A 26,078-nucleotide genomic window follows, 5' to 3' on the forward strand; every position below is an offset into this window, starting at 1 on the left:
GATGAAAAATCCACCTGAATCAAAGCGCTTGTATTCCATTGGAAATGACATGAAAACATCGCCCCTTTTAAGTGAATATTGCAAGGAACACAGCTGAATGAGCTAGCTAGCGATGCATTGGAAGAAATTGCCGGAGTTAGGAAGGGACAGTGTCGTCCGTGTACTTACGGTGTTCATTTGTTGAACTAGAAATCGTCGAGTGTAGCATAGTCACAAGTGAATTGTCAGTCCTCCGTTCTAAATTAGTGGCATCTGAAATGGAGAAAGATCAGACCATGAGAAATTGGCCTCCACATACGAGTTTAGGTTACAAGACATTAAGATATCATCTAGCCTTCAGCTGGTGTCAATTGGTCCTGAGTCCCTTCACAATAATAATAATAATAATGATAATAATAATAATAATAATAATATTATTATTATTATTGTAATTATTAAAATTACGATTAATAATGATAATAATAAACCCCTACAAATTACAAAAAGTAAATGCCTGAAAGTTTGGAATCTTAAATAGCAACTTAGGTGTAGATGGATTTATTATTGTTAGTTGTTTTCATTACTCCCCATGGGGAGTGGGCCAATCCCGGAGGTACTGCAATACCGGGCCAACCCGTGGCGAGAGCGGAGCAAGCCCCTGACATCTCACCCAGTTCCAAAAATCAGTTTAATATCGAAGTCCCCCAATGGGGGACGTATCAGATATTAAGCTGATAAGAACAGATACTACACTTTGATCTTAGCCAAAAGGCCGAGAAGCGATAAAGTATCGATCATTTTCAAAGTTTTATATATAACATTTTTTGAACAAGTCCTAAATTATCTTCTGATCATCCAACCGATATAATTATTTAGGCCCACCAGTTCCTATCGTCCTGGCCATATTCTCAACAACGACACTGCTATCATCGTTCCAATAGTGCTCCCCTCATCATGGTATGGTACTCCTACGGAGGATGTCATTTCTAGGACATTTTGATGTTACTCTAATGTAAAACGTGAGTACTGTAGTGCAACGTCGGCTTCGGAAATTGGCCCTCTTCCAACTGTTCAGCTTAATCATTGAGACGTAGTTTAGCGTCATGACGTCATCACAGTTCACGATCGATGGACCCAAGCGGGTGTTGTTAGAGAGAAGAAGAAAGACGTAACTTGACAGTGCTATCAAGTAAGGTAGACCTTCTACGCACATTAGAAAATACATCAGAGAAAGGCCGCAATACAAGGCAATTGGGAGTCCCGATTTTCCTTACTCAACAAATCGGCGTTTGCAGGTTCGCACATTTTGTCCGGATTAAACACGACCTGATTGTTGTTGTATAGCAGACCTCACCTAACTTGACCAACGACTGATTAACTAATGCCCTCAAACATTTAAATCCAATGGCCAAAAAAAAAAAAAAAAAAAAAAAAACAAGTCCAATTTTCACCCCTCTGCTCATGCGCGGGCCATGGTAGCCAGTCGTAAGCATCCTCTCTGACTCCTATCAAGGCCACTGTCGATGAAAAATCCACCTGAATCAAAGCGCTTGTATTCCATTGGAAATGACATGAAAACATCGCCCCTTTTAAGTGAATATTGCAAGGAACACAGCTGAATGAGCTAGCTAGCGATGCATTGGAAGAAGTTGCCGGAGTTAGGAAGGGACAGTGTCGTCCGTGTACTTACGGTGTTCATTTGTTGAACTAGAAATCGTCGAGTGTAGCATAGTCACAAGTGAATTGTCAGTCCTCCGTTCTAAATTAGTGGCATCTGAAATGGAGAAAGATCAGACCATGAGAAATTGGCCTCCACATACGAGTTTAGGTTACAAGACATTAAGATATCATCTAGCCTTCAGCTGGTGTCAATTGGTCCTGAGTCCCTTCACAATAATAATAATAATAATGATAATAATAATAATAATAATAATAATATTATTATTATTATTGTTATTATTAAAATTACGATTAATAATGATAATAATAAACCCCTACAAATTACAAAAAGTAAATGCCTGAAAGTTTGGAATCTTAAATAGCAACTTAGGTGTAGATGGATTTATTATTGTTAGTTGTTTTCATTACTCCCCATGGGGAGTGGGCCAATCCCGGAGGTACTGCAATACCGGGCCAACCCGTGGCGAGAGCGGAGCAAGCCCCTGACATCTCACCCAGTTCCAAAAATCAGTTTAATATCGAAGTCCCCCAATGGGGGACGTATCAGATATTAAGCTGATAAGAACAGATACTACACTTTGATCTTAGCCAAAAGGCCGAGAAGCGATAAAGTATCGATCATTTTCAAAGTTTTATATATAACATTTTTTGAACAAGTCCTAAATTATCTTCTGATCATCCAACCGATATAATTATTTAGGCCCACCAGTTCCTATCGTCCTGGCCATATTCTCAACAACGACACTGCTATCATCGTTCCAATAGTGCTCCCCTCATCATGGTATGGTACTCCTACGGAGGATGTCATTTCTAGGACATTTTGATGTTACTCTAATGTAAAACGTGAGTACTGTAGTGCAACGTCGGCTTCGGAAATTGGCCCTCTTCCAACTGTTCAGCTTAATCATTGAGACGTAGTTTAGCGTCATGACGTCATCACAGTTCACGATCGATGGACCCAAGCGGGTGTTGTTAGAGAGAAGAAGAAAGACGTAACTTGACAGTGCTATCAAGTAAGGTAGACCTTCTACGCACATTAGAAAATACATCAGAGAAAGGCCGCAATACAAGGCAATTGGGAGTCCCGATTTTCCTTACTCAACAAATCGGCGTTTGCAGGTTCGCACATTTTGTCCGGATTAAACACGACCTGATTGTTGTTGTATAGCAGACCTCACCTAACTTGACCAACGACTGATTAACTAATGCCCTCAAACATTTAAATCCAATGGCCAAAAAAAAAAAAAAAAAAAAAAAAAAAAAAACAAGTCCAATTTTCACCCCTCTGCTCATGCGCGGGCCATGGTAGCCAGTCGTAAGCATCCTCTCTGACTCCTATCAAGGCCACTGTCGATGAAAAATCCACCTGAATCAAAGCGCTTGTATTCCATTGGAAATGACATGAAAACATCGCCCCTTTTAAGTGAATATTGCAAGGAACACAGCTGAATGAGCTAGCTAGCGATGCATTGGAAGAAATTGCCGGAGTTAGGAAGGGACAGTGTCGTCCGTGTACTTACGGTGTTCATTTGTTGAACTAGAAATCGTCGAGTGTAGCATAGTCACAAGTGAATTGTCAGTCCTCCGTTCTAAATTAGTGGCATCTGAAATGGAGAAAGATCAGACCATGAGAAATTGGCCTCCACATACGAGTTTAGGTTACAAGACATTAAGATATCATCTAGCCTTCAGCTGGTGTCAATTGGTCCTGAGTCCCTTCACAATAATAATAATAATAATGATAATAATAATAATAATAATAATAATATTATTATTATTATTGTTATTATTAAAATTACGATTAATAATGATAATAATAAACCCCTACAAATTACAAAAAGTAAATGCCTGAAAGTTTGGAATCTTAAATAGCAACTTAGGTGTAGATGGATTTATTATTGTTAGTTGTTTTCATTACTCCCCATGGGGAGTGGGCCAATCCCGGAGGTACTGCAATACCGGGCCAACCCGTGGCGAGAGCGGAGCAAGCCCCTGACATCTCACCCAGTTCCAAAAATCAGTTTAATATCGAAGTCCCCCAATGGGGGACGTATCAGATATTAAGCTGATAAGAACAGATACTACACTTTGATCTTAGCCAAAAGGCCGAGAAGCGATAAAGTATCGATCATTTTCAAAGTTTTATATATAACATTTTTTGAACAAGTCCTAAATTATCTTCTGATCATCCAACCGATATAATTATTTAGGCCCACCAGTTCCTATCGTCCTGGCCATATTCTCAACAATGACACTGCTATCATCGTTCCAATAGTGCTCCCCTCATCATGGTATGGTACTCCTACGGAGGATGTCATTTCTAGGACATTTTGATGTTACTCTAACGTAAAACGTGAGTACTGTAGTGCAACGTCGGCTTCGGAAATTGGCCCTCTTCCAACTGTTCAGCTTAATCATTGAGACGTAGTTTAGCGTCATGACGTCATCACAGTTCACGATCGATGGACCCAAGCGGGTGTTGTTAGAGAGAAGAAGAAAGACGTAACTTGACAGTGCTATCAAGTAAGGTAGACCTTCTACGCACATTAGAAAATACATCAGAGAAAGGCCGCAATACAAGGCAATTGGGAGTCCCGATTTTCCTTACTCAACAAATCGGCGTTTGCAGGTTCGCACATTTTGTCCGGATTAAACACGACCTGATTGTTGTTGTATAGCAGACCTCACCTAACTTGACCAACGACTGATTAACTAATGCCCTCAAACATTTAAATCCAATGGCCAAAAAAAAAAAAAAAAAAAAAAAAAAAAAAAAACAAGTCCAATTTTCACCCCTCTGCTCATGCGCGGGCCATGGTAGCCAGTCGTAAGCATCCTCTCTGACTCCTATCAAGGCCACTGTCGATGAAAAATCCACCTGAATCAAAGCGCTTGTATTCCATTGGAAATGACATGAAAACATCGCCCCTTTTAAGTGAATATTGCAAGGAACACAGCTGAATGAGCTAGCTAGCGATGCATTGGAAGAAATTGCCGGAGTTAGGAAGGGACAGTGTCGTCCGTGTACTTACGGTGTTCATTTGTTGAACTAGAAATCGTCGAGTGTAGCATAGTCACAAGTGAATTGTCAGTCCTCCGTTCTAAATTAGTGGCATCTGAAATGGAGAAAGATCAGACCATGAGAAATTGGCCTCCACATACGAGTTTAGGTTACAAGACATTAAGATATCATCTAGCCTTCAGCTGGTGTCAATTGGTCCTGAGTCCCTTCACAATAATAATAATAATAATGATAATAATAATAATAATAATAATATTATTATTATTATTGTTATTATTAAAATTACGATTAATAATGATAATAATAAACCCCTACAAATTACAAAAAGTAAATGCCTGAAAGTTTGGAATCTTAAATAGCAACTTAGGTGTAGATGGATTTATTATTGTTAGTTGTTTTCATTACTCCCCATGGGGAGTGGGCCAATCCCGGAGGTACTGCAATACCGGGCCAACCCGTGGCGAGAGCGGAGCAAGCCCCTGACATCTCACCCAGTTCCAAAAATCAGTTTAATATCGAAGTCCCCCAATGGGGGACGTATCAGATATTAAGCTGATAAGAACAGATACTACACTTTGATCTTAGCCAAAAGGCCGAGAAGCGATAAAGTATCGATCATTTTCAAAGTTTTATATATAACATTTTTTGAACAAGTCCTAAATTATCTTCTGATCATCCAACCGATATAATTATTTAGGCCCACCAGTTCCTATCGTCCTGGCCATATTCTCAACAACGACACTGCTATCATCGTTCCAATAGTGCTCCCCTCATCATGGTATGGTACTCCTACGGAGGATGTCATTTCTAGGACATTTTGATGTTACTCTAATGTAAAACGTGAGTACTGTAGTGCAACGTCGGCTTCGGAAATTGGCCCTCTTCCAACTGTTCAGCTTAATCATTGAGACGTAGTTTAGCGTCATGACGTCATCACAGTTCACGATCGATGGACCCAAGCGGGTGTTGTTAGAGAGAAGAAGAAAGACGTAACTTGACAGTGCTATCAAGTAAGGTAGACCTTCTACGCACATTAGAAAATACATCAGAGAAAGGCCGCAATACAAGGCAATTGGGAGTCCCGATTTTCCTTACTCAACAAATCGGCGTTTGCAGGTTCGCACATTTTGTCCGGATTAAACACGACCTGATTGTTGTTGTATAGCAGACCTCACCTAACTTGACCAACGACTGATTAACTAATGCCCTCAAACATTTAAATCCAATGGCCAAAAAAAAAAAAAAAAAAAAAAAAACAAGTCCAATTTTCACCCCTCTGCTCATGCGCGGGCCATGGTAGCCAGTCGTAAGCATCCTCTCTGACTCCTATCAAGGCCACTGTCGATGAAAAATCCACCTGAATCAAAGCGCTTGTATTCCATTGGAAATGACATGAAAACATCGCCCCTTTTAAGTGAATATTGCAAGGAACACAGCTGAATGAGCTAGCTAGCGATGCATTGGAAGAAATTGCCGGAGTTAGGAAGGGACAGTGTCGTCCGTGTACTTACGGTGTTCATTTGTTGAACTAGAAATCGTCGAGTGTAGCATAGTCACAAGTGAATTGTCAGTCCTCCGTTCTAAATTAGTGGCATCTGAAATGGAGAAAGATCAGACCATGAGAAATTGGCCTCCACATACGAGTTTAGGTTACAAGACATTAAGATATCATCTAGCCTTCAGCTGGTGTCAATTGGTCCTGAGTCCCTTCACAATAATAATAATAATAATGATAATAATAATAATAATAATAATAATATTATTATTATTATTGTTATTATTAAAATTACGATTAATAATGATAATAATAAACCCCTACAAATTACAAAAAGTAAATGCCTGAAAGTTTGGAATCTTAAATAGCAACTTAGGTGTAGATGGATTTATTATTGTTAGTTGTTTTCATTACTCCCCATGGGGAGTGGGCCAATCCCGGAGGTACTGCAATACCGGGCCAACCCGTGGCGAGAGCGGAGCAAGCCCCTGACATCTCACCCAGTTCCAAAAATCAGTTTAATATCGAAGTCCCCCAATGGGGGACGTATCAGATATTAAGCTGATAAGAACAGATACTACACTTTGATCTTAGCCAAAAGGCCGAGAAGCGATAAAGTATCGATCATTTTCAAAGTTTTATATATAACATTTTTTGAACAAGTCCTAAATTATCTTCTGATCATCCAACCGATATAATTATTTAGGCCCACCAGTTCCTATCGTCCTGGCCATATTCTCAACAACGACACTGCTATCATCGTTCCAATAGTGCTCCCCTCATCATGGTATGGTACTCCTACGGAGGATGTCATTTCTAGGACATTTTGATGTTACTCTAATGTAAAACGTGAGTACTGTAGTGCAACGTCGGCTTCGGAAATTGGCCCTCTTCCAACTGTTCAGCTTAATCATTGAGACGTAGTTTAGCGTCATGACGTCATCACAGTTCACGATCGATGGACCCAAGCGGGTGTTGTTAGAGAGAAGAAGAAAGACGTAACTTGACAGTGCTATCAAGTAAGGTAGACCTTCTACGCACATTAGAAAATACATCAGAGAAAGGCCGCAATACAAGGCAATTGGGAGTCCCGATTTTCCTTACTCAACAAATCGGCGTTTGCAGGTTCGCACATTTTGTCCGGATTAAACACGACCTGATTGTTGTTGTATAGCAGACCTCACCTAACTTGACCAACGACTGATTAACTAATGCCCTCAAACATTTAAATCCAATGGCCAAAAAAAAAAAAAAAAAAAAAAAAACAAGTCCAATTTTCACCCCTCTGCTCATGCGCGGGCCATGGTAGCCAGTCGTAAGCATCCTCTCTGACTCCTATCAAGGCCACTGTCGATGAAAAATCCACCTGAATCAAAGCGCTTGTATTCCATTGGAAATGACATGAAAACATCGCCCCTTTTAAGTGAATATTGCAAGGAACACAGCTGAATGAGCTAGCTAGCGATGCATTGGAAGAAATTGCCGGAGTTAGGAAGGGACAGTGTCGTCCGTGTACTTACGGTGTTCATTTGTTGAACTAGAAATCGTCGAGTGTAGCATAGTCACAAGTGAATTGTCAGTCCTCCGTTCTAAATTAGTGGCATCTGAAATGGAGAAAGATCAGACCATGAGAAATTGGCCTCCACATACGAGTTTAGGTTACAAGACATTAAGATATCATCTAGCCTTCAGCTGGTGTCAATTGGTCCTGAGTCCCTTCACAATAATAATAATAATAATGATAATAATAATAATAATAATAATAATATTATTATTATTATTGTTATTATTAAAATTACGATTAATAATGATAATAATAAACCCCTACAAATTACAAAAAGTAAATGCCTGAAAGTTTGGAATCTTAAATAGCAACTTAGGTGTAGATGGATTTATTATTGTTAGTTGTTTTCATTACTCCCCATGGGGAGTGGGCCAATCCCGGAGGTACTGCAATACCGGGCCAACCCGTGGCGAGAGCGGAGCAAGCCCCTGACATCTCACCCAGTTCCAAAAATCAGTTTAATATCGAAGTCCCCCAATGGGGGACGTATCAGATATTAAGCTGATAAGAACAGATACTACACTTTGATCTTAGCCAAAAGGCCGAGAAGCGATAAAGTATCGATCATTTTCAAAGTTTTATATATAACATTTTTTGAACAAGTCCTAAATTATCTTCTGATCATCCAACCGATATAATTATTTAGGCCCACCAGTTCCTATCGTCCTGGCCATATTCTCAACAATGACACTGCTATCATCGTTCCAATAGTGCTCCCCTCATCATGGTATGGTACTCCTACGGAGGATGTCATTTCTAGGACATTTTGATGTTACTCTAACGTAAAACGTGAGTACTGTAGTGCAACGTCGGCTTCGGAAATTGGCCCTCTTCCAACTGTTCAGCTTAATCATTGAGACGTAGTTTAGCGTCATGACGTCATCACAGTTCACGATCGATGGACCCAAGCGGGTGTTGTTAGAGAGAAGAAGAAAGACGTAACTTGACAGTGCTATCAAGTAAGGTAGACCTTCTACGCACATTAGAAAATACATCAGAGAAAGGCCGCAATACAAGGCAATTGGGAGTCCCGATTTTCCTTACTCAACAAATCGGCGTTTGCAGGTTCGCACATTTTGTCCGGATTAAACACGACCTGATTGTTGTTGTATAGCAGACCTCACCTAACTTGACCAACGACTGATTAACTAATGCCCTCAAACATTTAAATCCAATGGCCAAAAAAAAAAAAAAAAAAAAAAAAAAAAAAACAAGTCCAATTTTCACCCCTCTGCTCATGCGCGGGCCATGGTAGCCAGTCGTAAGCATCCTCTCTGACTCCTATCAAGGCCACTGTCGATGAAAAATCCACCTGAATCAAAGCGCTTGTATTCCATTGGAAATGACATGAAAACATCGCCCCTTTTAAGTGAATATTGCAAGGAACACAGCTGAATGAGCTAGCTAGCGATGCATTGGAAGAAATTGCCGGAGTTAGGAAGGGACAGTGTCGTCCGTGTACTTACGGTGTTCATTTGTTGAACTAGAAATCGTCGAGTGTAGCATAGTCACAAGTGAATTGTCAGTCCTCCGTTCTAAATTAGTGGCATCTGAAATGGAGAAAGATCAGACCATGAGAAATTGGCCTCCACATACGAGTTTAGGTTACAAGACATTAAGATATCATCTAGCCTTCAGCTGGTGTCAATTGGTCCTGAGTCCCTTCACAATAATAATAATAATAATGATAATAATAATAATAATAATAATAATATTATTATTATTATTGTTATTATTAAAATTACGATTAATAATGATAATAATAAACCCCTACAAATTACAAAAAGTAAATGCCTGAAAGTTTGGAATCTTAAATAGCAACTTAGGTGTAGATGGATTTATTATTGTTAGTTGTTTTCATTACTCCCCATGGGGAGTGGGCCAATCCCGGAGGTACTGCAATACCGGGCCAACCCGTGGCGAGAGCGGAGCAAGCCCCTGACATCTCACCCAGTTCCAAAAATCAGTTTAATATCGAAGTCCCCCAATGGGGGACGTATCAGATATTAAGCTGATAAGAACAGATACTACACTTTGATCTTAGCCAAAAGGCCGAGAAGCGATAAAGTATCGATCATTTTCAAAGTTTTATATATAACATTTTTTGAACAAGTCCTAAATTATCTTCTGATCATCCAACCGATATAATTATTTAGGCCCACCAGTTCCTATCGTCCTGGCCATATTCTCAACAATGACACTGCTATCATCGTTCCAATAGTGCTCCCCTCATCATGGTATGGTACTCCTACGGAGGATGTCATTTCTAGGACATTTTGATGTTACTCTAACGTAAAACGTGAGTACTGTAGTGCAACGTCGGCTTCGGAAATTGGCCCTCTTCCAACTGTTCAGCTTAATCATTGAGACGTAGTTTAGCGTCATGACGTCATCACAGTTCACGATCGATGGACCCAAGCGGGTGTTGTTAGAGAGAAGAAGAAAGACGTAACTTGACAGTGCTATCAAGTAAGGTAGACCTTCTACGCACATTAGAAAATACATCAGAGAAAGGCCGCAATACAAGGCAATTGGGAGTCCCGATTTTCCTTACTCAACAAATCGGCGTTTGCAGGTTCGCACATTTTGTCCGGATTAAACACGACCTGATTGTTGTTGTATAGCAGACCTCACCTAACTTGACCAACGACTGATTAACTAATGCCCTCAAACATTTAAATCCAATGGCCAAAAAAAAAAAAAAAAAAAAAAAAAAAAAAAACAAGTCCAATTTTCACCCCTCTGCTCATGCGCGGGCCATGGTAGCCAGTCGTAAGCATCCTCTCTGACTCCTATCAAGGCCACTGTCGATGAAAAATCCACCTGAATCAAAGCGCTTGTATTCCATTGGAAATGACATGAAAACATCGCCCCTTTTAAGTGAATATTGCAAGGAACACAGCTGAATGAGCTAGCTAGCGATGCATTGGAAGAAATTGCCGGAGTTAGGAAGGGACAGTGTCGTCCGTGTACTTACGGTGTTCATTTGTTGAACTAGAAATCGTCGAGTGTAGCATAGTCACAAGTGAATTGTCAGTCCTCCGTTCTAAATTAGTGGCATCTGAAATGGAGAAAGATCAGACCATGAGAAATTGGCCTCCACATACGAGTTTAGGTTACAAGACATTAAGATATCATCTAGCCTTCAGCTGGTGTCAATTGGTCCTGAGTCCCTTCACAATAATAATAATAATAATGATAATAATAATAATAATAATAATATTATTATTATTATTGTAATTATTAAAATTACGATTAATAATGATAATAATAAACCCCTACAAATTACAAAAAGTAAATGCCTGAAAGTTTGGAATCTTAAATAGCAACTTAGGTGTAGATGGATTTATTATTGTTAGTTGTTTTCATTACTCCCCATGGGGAGTGGGCCAATCCCCGGAGGTACTGCAATACCGGGCCAACCCGTGGCGAGAGCGGAGCAAGCCCCTGACATCTCACCCAGTTCCAAAAATCAGTTTAATATCGAAGTCCCCCAATGGGGGACGTATCAGATATTAAGCTGATAAGAACAGATACTACACTTTGATCTTAGCCAAAAGGCCGAGAAGCGATAAAGTATCGATCATTTTCAAAGTTTTATATATAACATTTTTTGAACAAGTCCTAAATTATCTTCTGATCATCCAACCGATATAATTATTTAGGCCCACCAGTTCCTATCGTCCTGGCCATATTCTCAACAACGACACTGCTATCATCGTTCCAATAGTGCTCCCCTCATCATGGTATGGTACTCCTACGGAGGATGTCATTTCTAGGACATTTTGATGTTACTCTAATGTAAAACGTGAGTACTGTAGTGCAACGTCGGCTTCGGAAATTGGCCCTCTTCCAACTGTTCAGCTTAATCATTGAGACGTAGTTTAGCGTCATGACGTCATCACAGTTCACGATCGATGGACCCAAGCGGGTGTTGTTAGAGAGAAGAAGAAAGACGTAACTTGACAGTGCTATCAAGTAAGGTAGACCTTCTACGCACATTAGAAAATACATCAGAGAAAGGCCGCAATACAAGGCAATTGGGAGTCCCGATTTTCCTTACTCAACAAATCGGCGTTTGCAGGTTCGCACATTTTGTCCGGATTAAACACGACCTGATTGTTGTTGTATAGCAGACCTCACCTAACTTGACCAACGACTGATTAACTAATGCCCTCAAACATTTAAATCCAATGGCCAAAAAAAAAAAAAAAAAAAAAAAAAACAAGTCCAATTTTCACCCCTCTGCTCATGCGCGGGCCATGGTAGCCAGTCGTAAGCATCCTCTCTGACTCCTATCAAGGCCACTGTCGATGAAAAATCCACCTGAATCAAAGCGCTTGTATTCCATTGGAAATGACATGAAAACATCGCCCCTTTTAAGTGAATATTGCAAGGAACACAGCTGAATGAGCTAGCTAGCGATGCATTGGAAGAAATTGCCGGAGTTAGGAAGGGACAGTGTCGTCCGTGTACTTACGGTGTTCATTTGTTGAACTAGAAATCGTCGAGTGTAGCATAGTCACAAGTGAATTGTCAGTCCTCCGTTCTAAATTAGTGGCATCTGAAATGGAGAAAGATCAGACCATGAGAAATTGGCCTCCACATACGAGTTTAGGTTACAAGACATTAAGATATCATCTAGCCTTCAGCTGGTGTCAATTGGTCCTGAGTCCTTCACAATAATAATAATAATAATGATAATAATAATAATAATAATAATAATATTATTATTATTATTGTTATTATTAAAATTACGATTAATAATGATAATAATAAACCCCTACAAATTACAAAAAGTAAATGCCTGAAAGTTTGGAATCTTAAATAGCAACTAGGTGTAGATGGATTTATTATTGTTAGTTGTTTTCATTACTCCCCATGGGGAGTGGGCCAATCCCGGAGGTACTGCAATACCGGGCCAACCCGTGGCGAGAGCGGAGCAAGCCCCTGACATCTCACCCAGTTCCAAAATCAGTTTAATATCGAAGTCCCCCAATGGGGGACGTATCAGATATTAAGCTGATAAGAACAGATACTACACTTTGATCTTAGCCAAAAGGCCGAGAAGCGATAAAGTATCGATCATTTTCAAAGTTTTATATATAACATTTTTTGAACAAGTCCTAAATTATCTTCTGATCATCCAACCGATATAATTATTTAGGCCCACCAGTTCCTATCGTCCTGGCCATATTCTCAACAACGACACTGCTATCATCGTTCCAATAGTGCTCCCCTCATCATGGTATGGTACTCCTACGGAGGATGTCATTTCTAGGACATTTTGATGTTACTCTAATGTAAAACGTGAGTACTGTAGTGCAACGTCGGCTTCGGAAATTGGCCCTCTTCCAACTGTTCAGCTTAATCATTGAGACGTAGTTTAGCGTCATGACGTCATCACAGTTCACGATCGATGGACCCAAGCGGGTGTTGTTAGAGAGAAGAAGAAAGACGTAACTTGACAGTGCTATCAAGTAAGGTAGACCTTCTACGCACATTAGAAAATACATCAGAGAAAGGCCGCAATACAAGGCAATTGGGAGTCCCGATTTTCCTTACTCAACAAATCGGCGTTTGCAGGTTCGCACATTTTGTCCGGATTAAACACGACCTGATTGTTGTTGTATAGCAGACCTCACCTAACTTGACCAACGACTGATTAACTAATGCCCTCAAACATTTAAATCCAATGGCCAAAAAAAAAAAAAAAAAAAAAAAAAAAACAAGTCCAATTTTCACCCCTCTGCTCATGCGCGGGCCATGGTAGCCAGTCGTAAGCATCCTCTCTGACTCCTATCAAGGCCACTGTCGATGAAAAATCCACCTGAATCAAAGCGCTTGTATTCCATTGGAAATGACATGAAAACATCGCCCCTTTTAAGTGAATATTGCAAGGAACACAGCTGAATGAGCTAGCTAGCGATGCATTGGAAGAAATTGCCGGAGTTAGGAAGGACAGTGTCGTCCGTGTACTTACGGTGTTCATTTGTTGAACTAGAAATCGTCGAGTGTAGCATAGTCACAAGTGAATTGTCAGTCCTCCGTTCTAAATTAGTGGCATCTGAAATGGAGAAAGATCAGACCATGAGAAATTGGCCTCCACATACGAGTTTAGGTTACAAGACATTAAGATATCATCTAGCCTTCAGCTGGTGTCAATTGGTCCTGAGTCCCTTCAACAATAATAATAATAATAATGATAATAATAATAATAATAATAATAATATTATTATTATTATTGTTATTATTAAAATTACGATTAATAATGATAATAATAAACCCCTACAAATTACAAAAAGTAAATGCCTGAAAGTTTGGAATCTTAAATAGCAACTTAGGTGTAGATGGATTTATTATTGTTAGTTGTTTTCATTACTCCCCATGGGGAGTGGGCCAATCCCGGAGGTACTGGCAATACCGGGCCAACCCGTGGCGAGAGCGGAGCAAGCCCCTGACATCTCACCCAGTTCCAAAAATCAGTTTAATATCGAAGTCCCCCAATGGGGGACGTATCAGATATTAAGCTGATAAGAACAGATACTACACTTTGATCTTAGCCAAAAGGCCGAGAAGCGATAAAGTATCGATCATTTTCAAAGTTTTATATATAACATTTTTGAACAAGTCCTAAATTATCTTCTGATCATCCAACCGATATAATTATTTAGGCCCACCAGTTCCTATCGTCCTGGCCATATTCTCAACAATGACACTGCTATCATCGTTCCAATAGTGCTCCCCTCATCATGGTATGGTACTCCTACGGAGGATGTCATTTCTAGGACATTTTGATGTTACTCTAACGTAAAACGTGAGTACTGTAGTGCAACGTCGGCTTCGGAAATTGGCCCTCTTCCAACTGTTCAGCTTAATCATTGAGACGTAGTTTAGCGTCATGACGTCATCACAGTTCACGATCGATGGACCCAAGCGGGTGTTGTTAGAGAGAAGAGAAAGACGTAACTTGACAGTGCTATCAAGTAAGGTAGACCTTCTACGCACATTAGAAAATACATCAGAGAAAGGCCGCAATACAAGGCAATTGGGAGTCCCGATTTTCCTTACTCAACAAATCGGCGTTTGCAGGTTCGGCACATTTTGTCCGGATTAAACACGACCTGATTGTTGTTGTATAGCAGACCTCACCTAACTTGACCAACGACTGATTAACTAATGCCCTCAAACATTTAAATCCAATGGCCAAAAAAAAAAAAAAAAAAAAAAAAAAAAAAAACAAGTCCAATTTTCACCCCTCTGCTCATGCGCGGGCCATGGTAGCCAGTCGTAAGCATCCTCTCTGACTCCTATCAAGGCCACTGTCGATGAAAAATCCACCTGAATCAAAGCGCTTGTATTCCATTGGAAATGACATGAAAACATCGCCCCTTTTAAGTGAATATTGCAAGGAACACAGCTGAATGAGCTAGCTAGCGATGCATTGGAAGAAATTGCCGGAGTTAGGAAGGGACAGTGTCGTCCGTGTACTTACGGTGTTCATTTGTTGAACTAGAAATCGTCGAGTGTAGCATAGTCACAAGTGAATTGTCAGTCCTCCGTTCTAAATTAGTGGCATCTGAAATGGAGAAAGATCAGACCATGAGAAATTGGCCTCCACATACGAGTTTAGGTTACAAGACATTAAGATATCATCTAGCCTTCAGCTGGTGTCAATTGGTCCTGAGTCCTTCACAATAATAATAATAATAATGATAATAATAATAATAATAATAATATTATTATTATTATTGTTATTATTAAAATTACGATTAATAATGATAATAATAAACCCCTACAAATTACAAAAAGTAAATGCCTGAAAGTTTGGAATCTTAATAGCAACTTAGGTGTAGATGGATTTATTATTGTTAGTTGTTTTCATTACTCCCCATGGGGAGTGGGCCAATCCCGGAGGTACTGCAATACCGGCCAACCCGTGGCGAGAGCGGAGCAAGCCCCTGACATCTCACCCAGTTCCAAAAATCAGTTTTAATATCGAAGTCCCCCAATGGGGGACGTATCAGATATTAAGCTGATAAGAACAGATACTACACTTTGATCTTAGCCAAAAGGCCGAGAAGCGATAAAGTATCGATCATTTTCAAAGTTTTATATATAACATTTTTTGAACAAGTCCTAAATTATCTTCTGATCATCCAACCGATATAATTATTTAGGCCCACCAGTTCCTATCGTCCTGGCCATATTCTCAACAACGACACTGCTATCATCGTTCCAATAGTGCTCCCCTCATCATGGTATGGTACTCCTACGGAGGATGTCATTTCTAGGACATTTTGATGTTACTCTAATGTAAAACGTGAGTACTGTAGTGCAACGTCGGCTTCGGAAATTGGCCCTCTTCCAACTGTTCAGCTTAATCATTGAGACGTAGTTTAGCGTCATGACGTCATCACAGTTCACGATCGATGGACCCAAGCGGGTGTGTTTAGAGAGAAGAAGAAAGACGTAACTTGACAGTGCTATCAAGTAAGGTAGACCTTCTACGCACATTAGAAATACATCAGAGAAAGGCCGCAATACAAGGCAATTGGGAGTCCCGATTTTCCTTACTCAACAAATCGGCGTTTGCAGGTTCGCACATTTTGTCCGGATTAAACACGACCTGATTGTTGTTGTATAGCAGACCTCACCTAACTTGACCAACGACTGATTAACTAATGCCCTCAAACATTTAAATCCAATGGCCAAAAAAAAAAAAAAAAAAAAAAAAAACAAAGTCCAATTTTCACCCCTCTGCTCATGCGCGGGCCATGGTAGCCAGTCGTAAGCATCCTCTCTGACTCCTATCAAGGCCACTGTCGATGAAAAATCCACCTGAATCAAAGCGCTTGTATTCCATTGGAATGACATGAAAAACATCGCCCCTTTTAAGTGAATATTGCAAGGAACACAGCTGAATGAGCTAGCTAGCGATGCATTGGAAGAAATTGCCGGAGTTAGGAAGGGACAGTGTCGTCCGTGTACTTACGGTGTTCATTTGTTGAACTAGAAATCGTCGAGTGTAGCATAGTCACAAGTGAATTGTCAGTCCTCCGTTCTAAATTAGTGGCATCTGAAATGGAGAAAGATCAGACCATGAGAAATTGGCCTCCACATACGAGTTTAGGTTAACAAGACATTAAGATATCATCTAGCCTTCAGCTGGTGTCAATTGGTCCTGAGTCCCTTCACAATAATAATAATAATAATGATAATAATAATAATAATAATAATATTATTATTATTATTGTTATTATTAAAATTACGATTCAATAATGATAATAATAAACCCCTACAAATTACAAAAAAGTAAATGCCTGAAAGTTTGGAATCTTAAATAGCAACTTAGGTGTAGATGGATTTATTATTGTTAGTTGTTTTCATTACTCCCCATGGGGAGTGGGCCAATCCCGGAGGTACTGCAATACCGGGCCAACCCGTGGCGAGAGCGGAGCAAGCCCCTGACATCTCACCCAGTTCCAAAAATCAGTTTAATATCGAAGTCCCCAATGGGGGACGTATCAGATAATTAAGCTGATAAGAACAGATACTACACTTTGATCTTAGCCAAAAGGCCGAGAAGCGATAAAGTATCGATCATTTTCAAAGTTTTATATATAACATTTTTTGAACAAGTCCTAAATTATCTTCTGATCATCCAACCGATATAATTATTTAGCCCACCAGTTCCTATCGTCCTGGCCATATTCTCAACAACGACACTGCTATCATCGTTCCAATAGTGCTCCCCTCATCATGTATGGTACTCCTACGGAGGATGTCATTTCTAGGACATTTTGATGTTACTCTAATGTAAAACGTGAGTACTGTAGTGCAACGTCGGCTTCGGAAATTGGCCCTCTTCCAACTGTTCAGCTTAATCATTGAGACGTAGTTTAGCGTCATGACGTCATCACAGTTCACGATCGATGGACCCAAGCGGGTGTTGTTAGAGAGAAGAAGAAAGACGTAACTTGACAGTGCTATCAAGTAAGGTAGACCTTCTACGCACATTAGAAAATACATCAGAGAAAGGCCGCAATACAAGGCAATTGGGAGTCCCGATTTTCCTTACTCAACAAATCGGCGTTTGCAGGTTCGCACATTTTGTCCGGATTAAACACGACCTGATTGTTGTTGTATAGCAGACCTCACCTAACTTGACCAACGACTGATTAACTAATGCCCTCAAACATTTAAATCCAATGGCCAAAAAAAAAAAAAAAAAAAAAAAAACAAGTCCAATTTTCACCCCTCTGCTCATGCGCGGGCCATGGTAGCCAGTCGTAAGCATCCTCTCTGACTCCTATCAAGGCCACTGTCGATGAAAAATCCACCTGAATCAAAGCGCTTGTATTCCAATTGGAAATGACATGAAAACATCGCCCCTTTTAAGTGAATATTGCAAGGAACACAGCTGAATGAGCTAGCTAGCGATGCATTGGAAGAAATTGCCGGAGTTAGGAAGGGACAGTGTCGTCCGTGTACTTACGGTGTTCATTTGTTGAACTAGAAAATCGTCGAGTGTAGCATAGTCACAAGTGAATTGTCAGTCCTCCGTTCTAAATTAGTGGCATCTGAAATGGAGAAAGATCAGACCATGAAAAATTGGCCTCCACATACGAGTTTAGGTTACAAGACATTAAGATATCATCTAGCCTTCAGCTGGTGTCAATTGGTCCTGAGTCCCTTCACAATAATAATAATAATAATGATAATAATAATAATAATAATAATAATATTATTATTATTATTGTTATTATTAAAATTACGATTAATAATGATAATAATAAACCCCTACAAATTACAAAAAGTAAATGCCTGAAAGTTTGGAATCTTAAATAGCAACTTAGGTGTAGATGGATTTATTATTGTTAGTGTTTTCATTACTCCCCATGGGGAGTGGGGCCAATCCCGGAGGTACTGCAATACCGGGCCAACCCGTGGCGAGAGCGGAGCAAGCCCTGACATCTCACCCAGTTCCAAAAATCAGTTTAATATCGAAGTCCCCCAATGGGGACGTATCAGATATTAAGCTGATAAGAACAGATACTACACTTTGATCTTAGCCAAAAGGCCGAGAAGCGAAAAGTATCGATCATTTTCAAAGTTTTATATATAACATTTTTGAACAAGTCCTAAATTATCTTCTGATCATCCAAACCGATATAATTATTTAGGCCCACCAGTTCCTATCGTCCTGGCCATATTCTCAACAACGACACTGCTATCATCGTTCCAATAGTGCTCCCCTCATCATGGTATGGTACTCCTACGGAGGATGTCATTTCTAGGACATTTTGATGTTACTCTAATGTAAAACGTGAGTACTGTAGTGCAACGTCGGCTTCGGAAATTGGCCCTCTTCCAACTGTTCAGCTTAATCATTGAGACGTAGTTTAGCGTCATGACGTCATCACAGTTCACGATCGATGGACCCAAGCGGGTGTTGTTAGAGAGAAGAAGAAAAGACGTAACTTGACAGTGCTATCAAGTAAGGTTAGACCTTCTACCACATTAGAAAATACATCAGAGAAAGGCCGCAATACAAGGCAATTGGGAGTCCCGATTTTCCCTTACCCAACAAATCGGCGTTTGCAGGTTCGCACATTTTGTCCGGTTAAACACGACCTGATTGTTGTTGTATAGCAGACCTCACCTAACTTGACCAACGACTGATTAACTAATGCCCTCAAACATTTAAATCCAATGGCCAAAAAAAAAAAAAAAAAAAAAAAAAAAAAAAAACAAGTCCAATTTTCACCCCTCTGCTCATGCGCGGGCCATGGTAGCCAGTCGTAAGCAATCCTCTCTGACTCCTATCAAGGCCACTGTCGATGAAAAATCCACCTGAATCAAAGCGCTTGTATTCCATTGGAAATGGCTGAAAACATCGCCCCTTTTAAGTGAATATTGCAAGGAACACAGCTGAATGAGCTAGCTAGCGATGCATTGGAAGAAATTGCCGGAGTTAGGAAGGGACAGTGTCGTCCGTGTACTTACGGTGTTCATTTGTTGAACTAGAAATCGTCGAGTGTTAGCATAGTCACAAGTGAATTGTCAGTCCTCCGTTCTAAATTAGTGGCATCTGAAATGGAGAAAGATCAGACCATGAGAAATTGGCCTCCACATACGAGTTTAGGTTACAAGACATTAAGATATCATCTAGCCTTCAGCTGGTGTCAATTGGTCCTGAGTCCCTTCACAATAATAATAATAATAATGATAATAATAATAATAATAATAATAAATATTATTATTATTATTGTTATTATTAAAATTACGATTAATAATGATAATAATAAACCCCTACAAATTACAAAAAGTAAATGCCTGAAAGTTTGGAATCTTAAATAGCAACTTAGTGTAGATGGATTTATTATTGTTAGTTGTTTTCATTACTCCCCATGGGGAGTGGGCCAATCCCGGAGGTACTGCAATACCGGGCCAACCCGTGGCGAGAGCGGAGCAAGCCCCTGACATCTCACCCAGTTCCAAAAATCAGTTTAATATCGAAGTCCCCCAATGGGGGACGTATCAGATATTAAGCTGATAAGAACAGATACTACACTTTGATCTTAGCCAAAAGGCCGAGAAGCGATAAAGTATCGATCATTTTCAAAGTTTTATATATAACATTTTTTGAACAAGTCCTAAATTATCTTCTGATCATCCAAACGATATAATTATTTAGGCCCACCAGTTCCTATCGTCCTGGCCATATTCTCAACAATGACACTGCTATCATCGTTCCAATAGTGCTCCCCTCATCATGGTATGGTACTCCTACGGAGGATGTCATTTCTAGGACATTTTGATGTTACTCTAACGTAAAACGTGAGTACTGTAGTGCAACGTCGGCTTCGGAAATTGGCCCTCTTCCAACTGTTCAGCTTAATCATTGAGACGTAGTTTAGCGTCATGACGTCATCACAGTTCACGATCGATGGACCCAAGCGGGTGTTGTTAGAGAGAAGAAGAAAGACGTAACTTGACAGTGCTATCAAGTAAGGTAGACCTTCTACGCACATTTAGAAAATACATCAGAGAAAGGCCGCAATACAAGGCAATTGGGAGTCCCGATTTTCCTTACTCACAAATCGGCGTTGCAGGTTCCGCACATTTTGTCGGATTAAACACGACCTGATTGTTGTTGTATAGCAGACCTCACCTAACTTGACCAAACGACTGATTAACTAATGCCCTCAAACATTTAAATCAATGGCCAAAAAAAAAAAAAAAAAAAAAAAAAAAAAAAAACAAGTCAATTTTCACCCCTCTGCTCATGCGCGGGCCATGGTAGCAGTCGTAAGCATCCTCTCTGACTCCTATCAAGGCCACTGTCGATGAAAAATCCACCTGAATCAAAGCGCTTGTATTCCATTGGAAATGACATGAAAACATCGCCCCTTTTAAGTGAATATTGCAAGGAACACAGCTGAATGAGCTAGCTAGCGATGCATTGGAAGAAATTGCCGGAGTTAGGAAGGGACAGTGTCGTCCGTGTACTTACGGTGTTCATTTGTTGAACTAGAAATCGTCGAGTGTAGCATAGTCACAAGTGAATTGTCAGTCCTCCGTTCTAAATTAGTGGCATCTGAAATGGAGAAAGATCAGACCATGAGAAATTGGCCTCCACATACGAGTTTAGGTTACAAGACATTTAAGATATCATCTAGCCTTCAGCTGGTGTCAATTGGTCCTGAGTCCCTTCACAATAATAATAATAATAATGATAATAATAATAATAATAATAATATTATTATTATTATTGTTATTATTAAAATTACGATTAATAATGATAATAATAAACCCCTACAAATACAAAAAGTAAATGCCTGAAAGTTTGGAATCTTAAATAGCAACTTAGGTGTAGATGGATTTATTATTGTTAGTTGTTTTCATTACTCCCCATGGGAGTGGGCCAATCCGGAGGTACTGCAATACCGGGCAACCCGTGGCGAGAGCGGAGCAAGCCCCTGACATCTCACCCAGTTCCAAAATCAGTTTAATATCGAAGTCCCAATGGGGGACGTATCAGATATTAAGCTGATAAGAACAGATACTACACTTTGATCTTAGCCAAAGGCCGAGAAGCGATAAAGTATCGATCATTTTCAAAGTTTTATATATAACATTTTTTGAACAAGTCCTAAATTATCTTCTGATCATCCAACCGATATAATTATTTAGGGCCCACCAGTTCCTATCGTCCTGGCCATATTCTCAACAACGACACTGCTATCATCGTTCCAATAGTGCTCCCCTCATCATGGTATGGTACTCCTACGGAGGATGTCATTTCTAGGACATTTTGATGTTACTCTAATGTAAAACGTGAGTACTGTAGTGCAACGTCGGCTTCGGAAATTGGCCCTCTTCCAACTGTTCAGCTTAATCATTGAGACGTAGTTTAGCGTCATGACGTCATCACAGTTCACGATCGATGGACCCAAGCGGGTGTTGTTAGAGAGAAGAAGAAGACGTAACTTGACAGTGCTATCAAGTAAGGTAGACCTTCTACGCACATTAGAAAATACATCAGAGAAAGGCCGCAATACAAGGCAATTGGGAGTCCCGATTTCCTTACTCAACAAATCGGCGTTTGCAGGTTCGCACATTTTGTCCGGATTAAACACGACCTGATTGTTGTTGTATAGCAGACCTCACCTAACTTGACCAACGACTGATTAACTAATGCCCTCAAACATTTAAATCCAATGGCCAAAAAAAAAAAAAAAAAAAAAAAACAAGTCCAATTTTCACCCCTCTGCTCCATGCGCGGGCCATGGTAGCCAGTCGTAAGCATCCTCTCTGACTCCTATCAAGGCCACTGTCGATGAAAAATCCACCTGAATCAAAGCGCTTGTATTCCATTGGAAATGACATGAAAACATCGCCCCTTTTAAGTGAATATTGCAAGGAACACAGCTGAATGAGCTAGCTAGCGATGCATTGGAAGAAAATTGCCGGAGTTAGGAAGGGACAGTGTCGTCCGTGTACTTACGGTGTTCATTTGTTGAACTAGAAATCGTCGAGTGTAGCATAGTCACAAGTGAATTGTCAGTCCTCCGTTCTAAATTAGTGGCATCTGAAATGGAGAAAGATCAGACCATGAGAAATTGGCCTCCACATACGAGTTTAGGTTACAAGACATTAAGATATCATCTAGCCTTCAGCTGGTGTCAATTGGTCCCTGAGTCCCCTTCACAATAATAATAATAATAATGATAATAATAATAATAATAATAATAATATTATTATTATTATTGTTATTATTAAAATTACGATTAATAATGATAATAATAAACCCTACAAATTACAAAAGTAAATGCTGAAAGTTTGGAATCTTAAATAGCAACTTAGGTGTAGATGGATTTATTATTGTTAGTTGTTTTCATTACTCCCCATGGGGAGTGGGCCAATCCCGGAGGTACTGCAATACCGGGCCAACCCGTGGCGAGAGCGGAGCAAGCCCCTGACATCTCACCCAGTTCCAAAAATCAGTTTAATATCGAAGTCCCCCAATGGGGGACGTATCAGATATTAAGCTGATAAGAACAGGATACTACACTTTGATCTTAGCCAAAAGGCCGAGAAGCGATAAAGTATCGATCATTTTCAAAGTTTTATATATAACATTTTTTGAACAAGTCCTAAATTATCTTCTGATCATCCAACCGATATAATTATTTAGGCCCACCAGTTCCTATCGTCCTGGCCATATTCTCAACAACGACACTGCTATCATCGTTCCAATAGTGCTCCCCTCATCATGGTATGGTACTCCTACGGAGGATGTCATTTCTAGGACATTTTGGATGTTACTCTAATGTAAAAACGTGAGTACTGTAGTGCAACGTCGGCTTCGAAATTGGCCCTCTTCCAACTGTTCAGCTTAATCATTGAGACGTAGTTTAGCGTCATGACGTCATCACAGTTCACGATCGATGGACCCAAGCGGGTGTTGTTAGAGAGAAGAAGAAAGACGTAACTTGACAGTGCTATCAAGTAAGGTAGACCTTCTACGCACATTAGAAAATACATCAGAGAAAGGCCGCAATACAAGGCAATTGGGAGTCCCGATTTTCCTTACTCAACAAATCGGCGTTTGCAGGTTCGCACATTTTGTCCGGATTAAACACGACCTGATTGTTGTTGTATAGCAGACCTCACCTAACTTGACCAACGACTGATTAACTAATGCCCTCAAACATTAAATCCAATGGCCAAAAAAAAAAAAAAAAAAAAAAAAAAAAAAAAACAAGTCCAATTTTCACCCCTCTGCTCATGCGCGGGCCATGGTAGCCAGTCGTAAGCATCCTCTCTGACTCCTATCAAGGCACTGTCGATGAAAATCCACCTGAATCAAAGCGCTTGTATTCCATTGGAAATGACATGAAAAACATCGCCCCTTTTAAGTGAATATTGCACAGGAACACAGCTGAATGAGCTAGCTAGCGATGCATTGGAAGAAATTGCCGGAGTTAGGAAGGGACAGTGTCGTCCGTGTACTTACGGTGTTCATTTGTGAACTAGAAATCGTCGAGTGTAGCATAGTCACAAAGTGAATTGTCAGTCCTCCGTTCTAAATTAGTGGCATCTGAAATGGGAGAAAGATCAGACCATGAGAAATTGGCCTCCACATACGAGTTTAGGTTACAAGACATTAAGATATCATCTAGCCTTCAGCTGGTGTCAATTGGTCCTGAGTCCCTTCCCAATAATAATAATAATAATGATAATAATAATAATAATAATAATAATATTATTATTATTATTGTTATTATTAAAATTACGATTAATAATGATAATAATAAACCCCTACAATTACAAAAAGTAAATGCCTGAAAGTTTGGAATCTTAAATAGCAACTTAGGTGTAGATGGATTTATTATTGTTAGTTGTTTTCATTACTCCCATGGGGAGTGGGCCAATCCCGGAGGTACTGCAATACCGGGCCAACCCGTGGCGAGAGCGGAGCAAGCCCCTGACATCTCACCCAGTTCCAAAAATCCAGTTTAATATCGAAGTCCCCCAAATGGGGGACGTATCAGATATTTAAGCTGATAAGACCAGATACTACACTTTGATCTTAGCCAAAAGGCCGAGAAGCGATAAAGTATCGATCATTTTCAAAGTTTTATATATAACATTTTTTGAACAAGTCCTAAATTATCTTCTGATCATCCAACCGATATAATATTTAGGCCCACCAGTTCCTATCGTCCTGGCCATATTCTCAACAATGACACTGCTATCATCGTTCCAATAGTGCTCCCCTCATCATGGTATGGTACTCCTACGGAGGATGTCATTTCTAGGACATTTTGATGTTACTCTAACGTAAAACGTGAGTACTGTAGTGCAACGTCGGCTTCGGAAATTGGCCCTCTTCCAACTGTTCAGCTTAATCATTGAGACGTAGTTTAGCGTCATGAGTCATCACAGTTCACGATCGATGGACCCAAGCGGGTGTTGTTAGAGAGAAGAAGAAAGGACGTAACTTGACAGTGCTATCAAGTAAGGTAGACCTTCTACGCACATTAGAAAATACATCAGAGAAAGGCCGCAATACAAGGCAATTGGGAGTCCCGATTTTCCCTTACTCAACAAATCGGCGTTTGCAGGTTCGCACATTTTGTCCGGATTAAACACGACCTGATTGTTGTTGTATAGCAGACCTCACCTAACTTGACCAACGACTGATTAACTAATGCCCTCAAACATTTAAATCCAATGGCCAAAAAAAAAAAAAAAAAAAAAAAAAAAAAAAAAACAAGTCCAATTTTCACCCCTCTGCTCATGCGCGGGCCATGGTAGCCAGTCGTAAGCATCCTCTCTGACTCCTATCAAGGCCACTGTCGATGAAAATCCACCTGAATCAAAGCGCTTGTATTCCATTGGAAATGACATGAAAACATCGCCCCTTTTAAGTGAATATTGCAAGGAACACAGCTGAATGAGCTAGCTAGCGATGCATTGGAAGAAATTGCCGGAGTTAGGAAGGGACAGTGTCGTCCGTGTACTTACGGTGTTCATTTGTTGAACTAGAAATCGTCGAGTGTAGCATAGTCACAAGTGAATTGTCAGTCCTCCGTTCTAAATTAGTGGCATCTGAAATGGAGAAAGATCAGACCTGAGAAATTGGCCTCCACATACGAGTTTAGGTTACAAGACATTAAGATATCATCTAGCCTTCAGCTGGTGTCAATTGGTCCTGAGTCCCTTCACAATAATAATAATATGGATAAACTGATAAACCTAAAAAACTAAAAAAAATAATAATCTAATATTATACTTATTATTGTTATTATTAAAATTACGATATA

At 39.9% G+C, this 26,078-nt stretch overlaps 17 non-coding genes across 17 annotated transcripts; all 17 read right to left on the reverse strand.

Moving 5' to 3' along the window:
* Positions 1-570: 570 nt before the first annotated feature.
* Positions 571-763, reverse strand: LOC149769820 (U2 spliceosomal RNA). Its single transcript, XR_016419062.1, has one exon. It is a non-coding gene; the product is annotated as a U2 spliceosomal RNA (small nuclear RNA).
* Positions 764-2,074: 1,311 nt separating this feature from the next.
* LOC149769821 (U2 spliceosomal RNA) lies at positions 2,075-2,267 on the reverse strand. The gene has a single exon (XR_016419063.1). It is a non-coding gene; the product is annotated as a U2 spliceosomal RNA (small nuclear RNA).
* Positions 2,268-3,584: 1,317 nt separating this feature from the next.
* LOC149769822 (U2 spliceosomal RNA) lies at positions 3,585-3,777 on the reverse strand. The gene has a single exon (XR_016419065.1). It is a non-coding gene; the product is annotated as a U2 spliceosomal RNA (small nuclear RNA).
* A 1,316-nt stretch (positions 3,778-5,093) lies between these two features.
* On the reverse strand, positions 5,094-5,286 carry LOC149769823 (U2 spliceosomal RNA). The gene has a single exon (XR_016419066.1). It is a non-coding gene; the product is annotated as a U2 spliceosomal RNA (small nuclear RNA).
* Positions 5,287-6,597: 1,311 nt separating this feature from the next.
* On the reverse strand, positions 6,598-6,790 carry LOC149769824 (U2 spliceosomal RNA). Its single transcript, XR_016419067.1, has one exon. It is a non-coding gene; the product is annotated as a U2 spliceosomal RNA (small nuclear RNA).
* A 1,311-nt stretch (positions 6,791-8,101) lies between these two features.
* LOC149769825 (U2 spliceosomal RNA) lies at positions 8,102-8,294 on the reverse strand. The gene has a single exon (XR_016419068.1). It is a non-coding gene; the product is annotated as a U2 spliceosomal RNA (small nuclear RNA).
* A 1,317-nt stretch (positions 8,295-9,611) lies between these two features.
* On the reverse strand, positions 9,612-9,804 carry LOC149769826 (U2 spliceosomal RNA). Its single transcript, XR_016419069.1, has one exon. It is a non-coding gene; the product is annotated as a U2 spliceosomal RNA (small nuclear RNA).
* Positions 9,805-11,119: 1,315 nt separating this feature from the next.
* On the reverse strand, positions 11,120-11,313 carry LOC149769827 (U2 spliceosomal RNA). Its single transcript, XR_016419071.1, has one exon. It is a non-coding gene; the product is annotated as a U2 spliceosomal RNA (small nuclear RNA).
* Positions 11,314-12,623: 1,310 nt separating this feature from the next.
* LOC149769828 (U2 spliceosomal RNA) lies at positions 12,624-12,815 on the reverse strand. The gene has a single exon (XR_016419076.1). It is a non-coding gene; the product is annotated as a U2 spliceosomal RNA (small nuclear RNA).
* A 1,314-nt stretch (positions 12,816-14,129) lies between these two features.
* On the reverse strand, positions 14,130-14,323 carry LOC149769829 (U2 spliceosomal RNA). The gene has a single exon (XR_016419077.1). It is a non-coding gene; the product is annotated as a U2 spliceosomal RNA (small nuclear RNA).
* A 1,312-nt stretch (positions 14,324-15,635) lies between these two features.
* Positions 15,636-15,828, reverse strand: LOC149769830 (U2 spliceosomal RNA). Its single transcript, XR_016419080.1, has one exon. It is a non-coding gene; the product is annotated as a U2 spliceosomal RNA (small nuclear RNA).
* Positions 15,829-17,140: 1,312 nt separating this feature from the next.
* On the reverse strand, positions 17,141-17,333 carry LOC149769831 (U2 spliceosomal RNA). The gene has a single exon (XR_016419081.1). It is a non-coding gene; the product is annotated as a U2 spliceosomal RNA (small nuclear RNA).
* Positions 17,334-18,644: 1,311 nt separating this feature from the next.
* Positions 18,645-18,835, reverse strand: LOC149769832 (U2 spliceosomal RNA). The gene has a single exon (XR_016419083.1). It is a non-coding gene; the product is annotated as a U2 spliceosomal RNA (small nuclear RNA).
* Positions 18,836-20,155: 1,320 nt separating this feature from the next.
* On the reverse strand, positions 20,156-20,348 carry LOC149769833 (U2 spliceosomal RNA). The gene has a single exon (XR_016419070.1). It is a non-coding gene; the product is annotated as a U2 spliceosomal RNA (small nuclear RNA).
* A 1,312-nt stretch (positions 20,349-21,660) lies between these two features.
* Positions 21,661-21,847, reverse strand: LOC149769834 (U2 spliceosomal RNA). Its single transcript, XR_016419087.1, has one exon. It is a non-coding gene; the product is annotated as a U2 spliceosomal RNA (small nuclear RNA).
* A 1,310-nt stretch (positions 21,848-23,157) lies between these two features.
* On the reverse strand, positions 23,158-23,351 carry LOC149769835 (U2 spliceosomal RNA). Its single transcript, XR_016419078.1, has one exon. It is a non-coding gene; the product is annotated as a U2 spliceosomal RNA (small nuclear RNA).
* A 1,318-nt stretch (positions 23,352-24,669) lies between these two features.
* Positions 24,670-24,865, reverse strand: LOC149769836 (U2 spliceosomal RNA). The gene has a single exon (XR_016419085.1). It is a non-coding gene; the product is annotated as a U2 spliceosomal RNA (small nuclear RNA).
* Positions 24,866-26,078: the final 1,213 nt, after the last annotated feature.

This window comes from Sinohyriopsis cumingii, unplaced genomic scaffold, assembly GCF_028554795.1.
Source record: "Sinohyriopsis cumingii isolate HCF-2022 unplaced genomic scaffold, ASM2855479v2 utg003256l, whole genome shotgun sequence".
NCBI classification, from domain to species: Eukaryota; Metazoa; Mollusca; class Bivalvia; order Unionida; family Unionidae; genus Sinohyriopsis; species Sinohyriopsis cumingii.